The following is an 8,818-nucleotide window of genomic DNA, read 5'->3' on the forward strand; positions in this document are numbered from 1 at the left end:
CTGAGGATTAAGGTTCAAAGCTAGCCTGGGGCAGGAAAGTCCAAGAGAGTCTTATCTCCAATTAACCACTAGAAACACAAAGCCAGAAGTGTTGTGGCTCTTAGTGGTAGAGTGCTAGCCTTAAGCAAAAACAAAAACAAACAAAACTAAGAGACAGTGCCTCAGTTCTTAGTTCACACCCATGACTAACAAAAAAAGAGAACAAAATATGTATGTGTGTATATATGTATATATATGAAGGTATGTGCATATGTATGTGTATACTAATTGTCAATCATTCTTGACCTGAACATAAAACAGTTGTGAACAATAAGAAGATCTTGTTCACCTTATAAAACTACACATGAAAGCATTTCATGGTCTTACAATTAAAATAAATAGAGAAGTTTAGGACTCAAAGTTGTGAGACACACACTCTCCCACCTCCCTCCCCCCCCCCCCCCCCCCAGCATACATTGAGTTCTACTGGTGGTTTCCTGGCACTGAGCAAACTTTCTTGCTCATTCACTTCAGGAAGACTTCTAGGAATAAAGATGTATTGGAAAGTGGCTGAAAAGAAAAAAAAAAAAAGTTTCTGACAGTAAGAGGACCACCATTTAAGCCTAAGAGGGCAACGGGGAACTGGTTTGTATATACTTGTTGGGAGTTGAGCATGTGCTGGTTCACTAACTTCTCCAGGCTCTCCCAGAAAAGACAGTGGTTAAACAGATTCGGTACTTTCACTTCACCAGACAACATTTATGGTCTTAGTGATTAATTAACACCAATGCTCTGATCTGAAACTCAGGTTCTAAGAGCAGCAACCTCTAGACACATGGCTCCACGAGACAAGTTTCTTTTTCTTTTTCCCGAAACCTCGAAGAAACTACAACTACCCAATCCACACGCACCAAAAGTCTACCCCTAACCAACACCCCCTCCCAAGTCAGTTTTCCTCCAACTAGAATAGAAACTAGGGGGAGCCCCCGGCTTCACACGTGCAGAGGAAAAGGAAGGGGGTGGGGGGAATTAAAGCTGGCGACTGCCCGTGGAGAGAACTGAAGTCTGCCAGGCAGGAGATTCTGTTTTGTCCCTGGTCCAGGACACTTTTCCTGGCACCTCGCTTCCACTGGGTTCGAGATCCAGTTGGAGATCCAAACTGTCCCATCCACATCCACACAATCAAAAACAATGTCTCTGTACTCCCAGAGTTGGAGACTGGCAGTGCCTGGAAGGAAACCGGCAGGGGAGCGCAAGGCAGGGAGGAGTGGCCAGTCCTCAATCCCCGCCTTCCAATTTGGGGGTGAAGGTGGGGAGTGGGGGGGGGGGACTGTCGGTTGAAGTCTGTGTAAGAGAAGGAATAAAAAGAAAAAAAAAAAATCAATCCAAACTTTCCAGACTCCTCCGAGGCTGGGCTGTGCCAAGCGAAAGGTCAAAGTGCAGAGGAGGGAGCGGCTGCGGTTTCGGGCCCCGCGGCAACGCAGACCCGGGGTGCCCAGGGGACAATGGCCCGGGTGGGGTCCGGGCAGCAGGCGGGGCGGGGGGGGGGGGTGCAGCGTTGGGGGGGGGGGGGAGAGGAGACATTCCCGGCCTCTACTCCGGAGCCTCGGCCCAAACGGAGGCCAAGCGCACCCCAGAGGGCCGCGGATGCAATGGTGGCAACTCCCGGAGTCGCCCTGGAACTTTGCCGGGACGCGCCCTCACCTTACTGAACACCTCCAGGTCGTCCTCGTCCTCGTCCAGGCTCAGCACGTCGGTGGGCAGCAGCGGGGAGGAGCCGCTGCCGCTGCCCAGGAACGGGACGCCGCCCCCGGGGTCGTCCCCGCCCGCGCCCCGCGCCGGGAGGTCCGCGGAGCGCGGCGCCCCAGACGCCCCGCGCTCGCTCTCCATCCCAGCCGTGCGCGCCCGCCCGCGGCCCGCCGCCCGCCTCCCGCCGCCGCTGTCGCCGGCCCGGCTCCCCGCGCCCCGCGCCCCCGCGAGCGCCTATTGGCTCCAGCGCGCCCGGAGCCTCCCTGCGCCACCGGCCCCGCGCCCACTGCGCAGACGCGGAACAGCCGCCGGGACGCGCGCAGTGCACAGTCCAGTCTGGGTCCCCGCTGGTCCCGGGAAGAGAGCGCCACCCGCGCGCGCGCGAGGGCCATGGGCGCGCATCCTCCTCCCTGACCCCCCACCTCCACCCGGCTGCAGGCGCAGGAGGGAGCGGGACGCCCCAGAATCCATCCGGGGCGGGCAGGGGGCATCGCCGCCAGCCCGAGAGCCCGGGGAACTTGCGGAGGGGAGGTCGGGGTCCTGGGGGCCCTGGGGGCGGGGGGTGGGGAGTCGAGAGTCACTGAGGAGGGTTTCCGAAGGTGATGGGGGTCCCTCCACCCTCCTCCCCCTCCACCCTCCCCGGCATCGCGGGCATCCACAGCTGGCTGGCTGGCAGCCGACCCTGCCGGCCGCGAGACAAAAACCGATTCTGCATTTCCTGTGTTTGATGGTGCTTTTCTCCTTAGTCGGGGATTTTTTTCCCCCCAGCCCGTCTCTACTAATGCACAAATCAAACTGAGAAGCTCCTTGGGTTTCCAATTGATTTTCTTTTTTCACCTAATGACTGGACTTGGTGGTGGTCCATTTTGCTGTCAGATCAAGGGGGGGGGGGGGGAGTGGAATGTTCAAAACGAATTTTCAGCCACTTTCCCACGTGTCTTTACTCCTTGAAGTCGTCCTGAAGTGAATGAGCAAGAAAGGTTGCAAAGAATAGCCAGCAGGACTGGACGGTGCCCACTGCCAAAGGCTCGCCGTCCTTGTCCTCAACTGCCCATGCACAGCTTTAAAAATCCCCTAAAAAAAATGCAAAGTTGAATGTAAACGTGTATGCTTTTAAACTGTCGTCAAATCTTATTGATTCTTCTCAGCGTCATTTCTATAAGTATTATTACCTGTAAGGTCCGCTCCTGGATGGCTAGCAGACTCCACCCTCCTCGCAGCAAAGTCTCCACCCAGTACCTGCGTTACCTAGGCAACTGGGACACCTGGAAGAGGTCACATCTGCATCCGCTGAGGTCACATCTGAATTTGATGTGGCCACACCTTCCCCCCCCCCCCCATACCCTAGATAAGGCCTAGCCCAGGCCCAGGCTCTCTCTCTCTGTTCTATTCCAGCTCTCTCTCTCTGTTCTTACCTCTCTCTCTCTCTCTGTTCTTTTCTTGCTCTCTCTCTGCTATAGCTCTTTCCTCTCTTTCCTAGCTCTCTCTCATTCCCAGGCCTTTCCCAGCCACGTGGAGTGCCAACCTTGCCTGGTCCCAGCAGGTCTACTGAATAAACCTACCTCTTACCTGAATACCACGTGCTTGCTGGTGCAGTTCTTACTCAGCCACCTCTTTTTAAAAACCTAACATTACGGAAGGCTTGAAGTCAAGTGCTATCCTTGAGCTGTTTTTGAAAAAAGTCTCAGAGGTAGTGCTCTACACTTAAACCACAACTACAGCTCCACTTTTTTGATGGTTGATTGCAGATAAGAGTCTCATGGACTTTCCTGCCCTAATTGGCTTGGAACTAGATCTCAACATTCTGAGCAGCTAGGAATATATATATATAAAGTGAATTAAGAGATATGTAGCAGGCCACGCATAGTGGTGCCATCTGTAATTCCAGCTTTCAGTGGGCCTGAGGCAGAAAGAATAAGGAAGGAATATTTCTAATTCAAGACCAGCCTGGGCTACCATGGAGAGAGGGAGATGGAGAAGGGAGAGAGAAAAAGAGAAGGAGGGAAGGAAGGGGAGAGAGAGGCAATAAAGAAGAGGGACAATAAAAAAGAGGGAAGGAAGTCAGAGGGAAGAGATGAAAGAAGAGGAGGAAAGAAGGAAGGAAAAGCAGGAAGGGAGAAAGTGAGAGAGAAAACGATACAGGAAAGAACACCGTATTGTGGAAAAGCTTTGATTATTTTTTATTTTTACTTCTGATGATAGGACGAGAAAGCATCCTTATAGTGTGCCTCCCATTGGTTCAGGACCTGCCATCTCAGTCTGGCTGGCCTCTGCATAGAGAATATGCAGACTTGTTTCTGTACTTTATGACCCGAATTTCTCATGTAGGCCTATCACTTTGAAAAAGACTTCCCAAAAGTAGTCTATGCCAATTTTTTTTTCATAATTTGACTCATTTTGTGGGTTGTTTATTTCAGGTGTATTTCATAGTAAACTACAAAACCTGTTTAGGTTGGGGACTGTGAGATGTATTATTAAGCCACAATGCCAGATGTGCTCATCCATAGATCTCTCAAGTCTACGAGGAACACGTTACCAAAAGATTCCACTTTTTTTTTCATGCTAAGCTCCCATGTGGCTAATGAAAACACAAGGTATCTGGAGTGGAATGAATCTTTTAACCAAGAAATTCTTCCATTGTGTGTTCTTGCTGTTGTTCTGAGATAAGGTCTCTCCCCTATGTAGCCCCAGGCTGGACTTGAAATTGGGATCTTTCTGCAAGTCCTTCCCAAGGGCTGAGATTATAGGTGTGTGCTACTACACTGAAAGTGAACCAGGAAATTCTTATTAATTGACTCAGAGTACCTTGGCCCAAGAAGCAGGCTGAGAAATGAATTGTTTTTGGAACCCAGCCAATGCAAGCGAGATGCAGTGTCCTTCCCCCTCACCAGATACTAGATGGCTCTCCATAGGACTGTCTCTGGTGTATAAGTACTATGCCCTTCTAAGTTTATCCCGCCTTGACTGCCATTCTAGTTCTCTGAGTTGATCATCCAATGGAGTTATATGCTTGGCTCACCTCACCAGATACCCTGAAAGTTTCTAAGGCAGAAAAGTCTCTAAACCTAGAAAGACCATATTAACACTGATCTGCAAAGAGGAGAGAAAGAAGAAAAGGGGCGGGGTTTGTGAAGGGAAGAATGAACAGAAAAGAAAGAATTTGTACTGTATTTTGCCCCTTTTCAGTATGGCTGTCCAAAATTCACATTTCTATACTTCACATACCCCTTGTCCTCACTTCCTGCAGAAGAGACTTCAACCACATCACGCATACCTAGGTAGACAGTCAGCCCACAGCTCTGTCAAGGAAGAAAATCCCAAATTTATTCATTATTAGTACAACTGCAGATCTAATCCATCCCAACTGCTGAAACTTTTAAACCAGAAAGGCCTAGAACTTTGAGTACAGATGCAATCATAAAATGAGCCACCCAGTCTTGTCTCATTTCCTGGATCCTGGTAATCATTATTCCTTTTTGATATATAAGCTAGTTCCCCCTGAAAATGGGCGGGAGAAGCACAGCAGTCCATTTGGGGATACACTTGAGGCAAAGGGGTGAATCACGGCAGGTCCTCCAATGAACTTCCAGTGTGAAATTTGCTTATATACTATGTCTGGAAAGAGAAAGGACCAGAAACACGGATCTATGTTCATTCATGTGTAGTTGAAAATGAATTACAAGACTTGAAGTTATGGCTAATGATGCTCTTTCATCAGGTGTTGGAAGCAATATTACTGGGTGACTGGACGAATTTGCTTAGAGAACATGTGGGTAGACTGTTTTGGGAATGGTCTTGGACTAAGGTATTTGTGAAAGTGGCAATGGAGTTTCAAGTTGAGGCTCTATGCTTGCTAGATAAGTAGTACTACCACTTGAACCACTCCCCTAACCATTGTGCTTTTAACTGCTTTTCAGACAAGGCCTCACATTCAGGCCCAAGCTGTCTTGGATCCTGATCCTCTATTTACACCTACCACAGAGCAGAGATGACAGCTAGGCACTACTGTATCCAGTTTTAATTGGTTGAAATTGAACCTTACCTTTTGTTTAAGTTGGCTTTGAACCCCAATTCTCTACATCTCTCCTTCCTAAGTAGTTATGATTCCAGGTTTGAATCAGTGTACCATGCTCAGATCTTAAGATAAAAGTATGTACTCCAGCTTGGCAGTCAGCCTACCTCTCCAGTAATTACATCCCTTGGGCACCAGGCCCACGAACTAAGTGGTTATGGTGAAACTATGCATGAGCTCAAACACATGAGCATCCCTTTGCCAAAGCTGACCTGGCTATTGCCGCTGTGGCATACCTAATCTTCCAACGGCATAGACCAACAATAACATCGCTGGGTTATGGAGTTTAAGCCAGCCAGCAATTTGGTGGACGGATATTTGCATTGGACATCTGCCCTTATGGATTGGTTAAGTGATTTCTCTTTTCTGAAATGCACCCAGTCTGAATATGACATTTCTTTTCCTACCATGAATGTTGCTGCCAGCACCACCACCCATACTATTTCAGAATGTTTTCTTCACCATGCAGGCATTCTATACAGGGTTGCACCTGATCAAGAAACACAGCACAAGAAATCATCATGGCTTTACTCCCATGCATAGACTCAAGATCTTAACACAGAATCCAGAGCCTAGAAATAGCTGGCTTAACTAAAATGAGGCCTGGCTTTTTGGGGAATAGCAACCTGCAATAATGGCATTCTGACTCAGAGAATGCTGTATGTACTTTGTGATTTTTTCCCCCTCCCCTCAACATAGAAAACATGGGCCCAGGGAGCCAAGGAGTAGAAAGAATTGTGACAACTCTCATGATTGCCCCTAACTAACACTCCTGCAGAATTTTCATTTGCCATTCCATCTTTTCTGGCCCCAAAGGGACCCATGCTTCTTTTTCTCCTAGCTGATGGGTCAGAACAGATCACGTGGCTCTGCTCAATCTGAAGGAGGTCATGAAGTATAGTCATACTATGTGTTTAGTAGGCAGCGGGTCAGAAAGACTTTAATAGCGCAAATGACAGTTGTAACCTTTAAGCAGTTAATTCTAGATGATTAAGACGAGGCGAAGACAAGCTAATGGAGGGGCCATGACCTCAAGCCTGTGATTAATACCCAATTATCTGCAAGGGTACAGTTTTCTATGTAGAATTTCTTACTGGCTTTGAGAACTCAGTCATGTATTTCAAATTATGAACCTCAATTTTCTCATCAACAAAGTTGAGATAATTAATAGTAGCTACTTCAAAGGTTATGTGGATCAAAGAAACTAATATGTGTGAAATGGTTTGTGAACTAAATATCTATATAAATCCAAATTGTTTTTATCACTATTTCAGTTACTACTGTAAATTTAAGTAGTAGCATATGATTACCATATTTGCCTCATAATTTGCATTTAGACTCTTAAGCAATAGTATTGGGTTTGTTCCTATAATTCAGTGTACCACTTTAAAAGAACAGTGGAATGTGTGGGTTTTATAAAAGTTATCCCTTACTATTATGTGACACTAGCAATTTCAAATCCTCTGTCATTTATTGAAACAAATAAATAAGGAGGCTGGGCACAGTAGCTCATGCCTGTAATCCTATCTACTGAAGAAGCTGAGATCTAAGGACTGCAATTTGAAGCTAGCCCAGCAGGAAAGTCTGTGAGACTCTTGTATCCAATTAACCAGCAAAAAGCCAAAGTAGACCTATGGCTCAAGTGGTAAGGTGCCAGTCTTGAGCAACAAAGCTAATGTACAGCATCCAGGCCCTGAGTTCAAGCTTCAGTACTGAAAAAATATAAATAAACCCCAAAGATTTCGTTATTGAGGTATAATTCCTATATCATACAATTCTTTTATTTACAATGCATATGGAAATTATTTTTCATAACTCAGAGTTGTGCATCATCAACAAAATGAATTGGAGAATATTGTTGTCACGTCAAAAGGAAGCTGTAGTTTCATTAGCAATTATTCATCTTCTCCCTCACTCTCAGTTCCTGGAGCTAACAGGCTACTTTTACCTCTATACGTTTGCCAGCTCTGCAAATTTTAATAATAACAAACTCATATTTTTCTGTGATTGTTGACCCTTTTTATTTCTTCTGGTGAAAATATCTACTCAGAACTTAATTTTTGCCTTGCTGGAGTGTGAGTTCTTTACATTTTAGATGCAAGTGTTTCATGAGATGCATTTATTTGAAAATATGTGTCACATTCTGTGGCTGTCTTACTTTCCTCAGAATATTGTCTGAAGGATATAGTTACTTTCATGAAGTCCAATTCACTTACTTCTTTTTCAACCTCTTACCCTTTTGGTATCATGACTCATGTTTTTGTCAAATAACTAGATGATTGCTATGATTAAATGTTTGTGTTCCAATGACATCTTCCCTTATCTAGCTGCTGTATACTAATGCAATAACAACAACAACAACAACAACAACAATAATAATAAAAATACCTGAAAGAATGTACTGGGGAACAAATGTTTGTGCTCACTCCAATAGATAGGTTTATTTTCTAACTTCCCAATGCCATCAGGTGAAGATATTAGGAAGTGGGCTTTGGGGGTGGGGCACTGACATCATTAGGGCAGAACTTGGTGAATAGGATGAATGACCTTAAAAAAGAGACCCCCAGCCAGAAGCTGGGGCTCACCCTGTAATCCTAACTACCAGGGGTTTGAGATCTGATGATCTTGGTTCAAAGCCAGCCCAGGAAGGGAAGTCTGTGAGACTCTTACCTCCACTCAACTGCAAGTAGAGTTGCAAGTGGTGCTGTGGCTCAAGTGGTGGAGTTCTAGTCTTGAGCAAAAGGCGCTCAGGAAGAGTGCCTGGGCCCTGAGTTCAAGCCCCAGGACCACCACCACCAACAAAGACCTCCAGGAGGCACTTTATTTCTTCTGCCATATGATGTCACAGTGAAAGGACAATTTTTTTGTCTTCTTCCTTAGATAGCCAGCCTTCTGGCACCCTTGTATAGGGCTTTCCAAGGCTTTAGACAGGTGTGGTGGTAGCCATGTGTGAACCTATCACTCAGGAAGTAGAGGCAGGAAAATTGAGAGTTTGATGCCAGCTTGGACTCTGTAAGG

General features: G+C 46.5%; 1 protein-coding gene across 1 annotated transcript in view; it reads right to left on the bottom strand.

Moving 5' to 3' along the window:
- Snx7 (sorting nexin 7) overlaps window positions 1-1,827 on the bottom strand; it is an 81,435-nt gene extending 79,608 nt beyond the window's left edge. The window contains exon 1 of the mRNA XM_042684564.1: window positions 1,684-1,827. The gene's annotated coding sequence lies outside the window, so the exon portion shown is untranslated. The remainder of the gene's footprint in view (window positions 1-1,683) is intronic.
- Between the last annotated feature and the right edge of the window lie 6,991 nt (window positions 1,828-8,818).

This window comes from Dipodomys spectabilis, unplaced genomic scaffold (assembly GCF_019054845.1).
Source record: "Dipodomys spectabilis isolate Male_0828 unplaced genomic scaffold, ASM1905484v1 ptg000002l, whole genome shotgun sequence".
NCBI lineage: Eukaryota > Metazoa > Chordata > Mammalia > Rodentia > Heteromyidae > Dipodomys > Dipodomys spectabilis.